Source organism: Macadamia integrifolia, chromosome 9 (genome assembly GCF_013358625.1).
Source record: "Macadamia integrifolia cultivar HAES 741 chromosome 9, SCU_Mint_v3, whole genome shotgun sequence".
In the NCBI taxonomy this organism is placed as follows: domain Eukaryota; kingdom Viridiplantae; phylum Streptophyta; class Magnoliopsida; order Proteales; family Proteaceae; genus Macadamia; species Macadamia integrifolia.
Window position 1 is genome coordinate 31,493,686 of NC_056565.1, and position 2,939 is coordinate 31,496,624.

Sequence of the window (2,939 nt, forward strand, 5' to 3'; positions counted from 1 at the left end):
AAACAGGGGTCAAGCTCAAGTATAATTTCTTACCCAAATTAGCATATTGTAGATTTTATATTGACCTTTTTTTAGTGTATATAATCATTTAAATTCAGTAAATGTACATATGTGTGATAACTTAGCCATGCATATGGAATAGGAATAATCGTGGAAAATATTCGTTCTTAAGTAGTAGGAAGACTGGTTAAACTGGGTAGATTGGGTGCCTAACACCTTCCTAACTCTACAACCTAACACTTACCCTAAATCTCTGGACCAGACCAACTTTCTGGGCCTCTTCTTAGGAATTGGGCCCACTCTAGGGTCCTAGGCCCATAATTCTAGGTGGTGACTCCAAACCCCTTTCACACGATCTTGATCCCGTTATTGGACCATCATCAAATCCTCGTCTCGAATGACAAACTTTACACTCTTGCGAAATAAGCCTCCACGTATCTCCGAACGGTGGTACGGTGGTGCAGAGCTTGCAAGCAAAGTACACACAACACACCCCTCCCTAATAAAAGAGAAAGAGAGAAGAGAGGACAAGATGTAAGTCCTTTCCCCCCCAGAAAGGGGAAGAGAAAATGTCATGTTCTGGCCACTACCCTCACACCTATATTCCTTCTAAAGCTCAAGGATTACGTATTTCACCTCTCCAGTGCTATTGTAGAGCTCAAACCATGTCCGGTGAGCTCTAGCAACAAGTTAGACCAAATGTCCATTTAGGGTTTTGATCGTTCGATCAACATGTCTCCAAAATGGCCCAATGGAATTGAGATTTTAATGGCTTAAAATGATGCTAGGAACATCCCCCACAAACTTCATGGAGCAAATCCTGATGATCGGGCCCAAACAGAATAGCCCTAAATCTCACGGGTAGCTTCTGTACTACCAATGAAAACACTGGGTTTGTTTTCGCTGACCTGTTCAGCCTTAGGAGCTCTCTGTTACACTCACTGGAAATACCTCTGATGTTTTCGATGTGTTTTTGTTGACAATACTGTCAATGTGGGACTTTATTTGTGCCCTTTGGGGGTAACCCCTGTGTGACCCTTCTGATGTTTTCGAGACATAATAACACTTGACTACGCACTTGCCTAGGATAGAGACACACGTACCCCAAGGTCGGTAGCAAAATGAACAACCAGTGGCCATACTTGAACCCCAATCCACACGAGCATAATCAAGGTGACGGATGGTTGACTTTTATTTTTGAGAATGTTTAATCATTTTAGAACTGCTCACATATATAGATTTTCACATGATTATTTTAATTACTTAAGTGATGCTGATGTTCTATTACATGGATTATTTAGATGGAAATGATATGAGATGTATATTGATATGTGTGGCAGGATCCGATGTGGATAAGGTGGTATCAGTATCATGATCACCACGTGATTGTTATATGCATGAGACAGAATCTGGTGTGGTTGAGGTGGTATCAGTACCATGATTGTCATATGTTTGTCATATTCATGCATTGATTATGTGCATTAGAATTAGTTGTAGTCACATATTACACTTTATGGCTGATGTGTCACTGCTATCATGTATTCCGGGGTTGTATTTGAAAATGGATACGCTTCGTGGCTTATGGGAATCCCGGTGTTGTGTAGTCCGTACCCAATTGCTTTGCATGCTAGATAGGTATATAGTCATGAGTTACATTTTGTGGTCGATGTGCTCCTAATATCTTGTACCCTGGGACTATACTTGAAAATGGACCCACTTCGTGGTCGATCATGATACCGGTGACGCATGGTCCATACTAATTGTATCATTATGAAGGAATATAGGATATTGTGATTAGGTGACATTTCCCATGCTACGTCCCCTTGCCAACAAGGGGTAAGGTTTTGGATAACTCAATGGTGGTATATTCGATGAACCTTCCTGGAATACCACACCCGCGGTAAGATGTGATTGTTACTAGAGGCAGCAACTAGTCTGGCGTGGCCGATGGTGATCCCGGTGTTGTGATTGCCAAGAGGGGGTTATCAGGGGTTTGTTAGGTGATCGATGGACGCATGCTAGGACCGGCAGGCTCCTAATTATGACTGGGGTTTATATTGATATTTAGCTGATGGCAGTTTCGAGACAAAGGATACAACCTAATGTGCCATAGTAGCATTTACGAGACTTAGTTGTATTGTTAGGTGGATTAATAATCAAATGGATTGCATCATTCACATCATGGACTATGTGTTTAATTCCTATATTCATGTCATTATAGAATATTATATATGTGAATTCCTGTGCTTGGTTGTGCATAAACCCCACCCCTCATTGAGCAAATTGGAAGCTCACCCCACATATATGCCCCCTTTTTAATGATGATGCAGGTACCATTGCACCTATGGCTTGTGACCCATTACCCTTTGGGCCGGAGCATGGAGTGAGCGATTGGTGAATGCCAAAAGTGGAGAAGCACTACCAAGACTGTGCTTGTGACCACTGGCTTATGCTGCACCCTAAGGAGCATGTGCACTTTTGGTGATTTTGATACCAAATGATACTATTCTTTTGGGCTTATGTATGTATAAGTCATGATTATTTGTAAACGGATAAACTTGGTTATGGATATGTACATTGTCACTAGATGTTCCCTATTTTACTTATGATTCCACTATTATACTCTGATTCTGCTGCTATTAGTTGGTTTGTGTTGTGAGATTGTGAATCGTTAAGGTACTGCTATCAGAGATCCTGGTAGGTTCGTAAGACGGGCAAGCATCTTACTCACACCATCGGTATTCCTATATGGTAAGTCAGGTTTACTAGAAGTGGGGTGTGACAACTCCCATTTATTCATATTAAGTACCCTCTCTTGATATTTTGAGGACAAGGGGATACTTTCTCAACCCTAATGTGTGTCCACGCTCCACACCTTATCACAATCCACAAAGGTCCATGGTACCTACAAGGGTATAGTGCTGCACAATGTAGGTGGT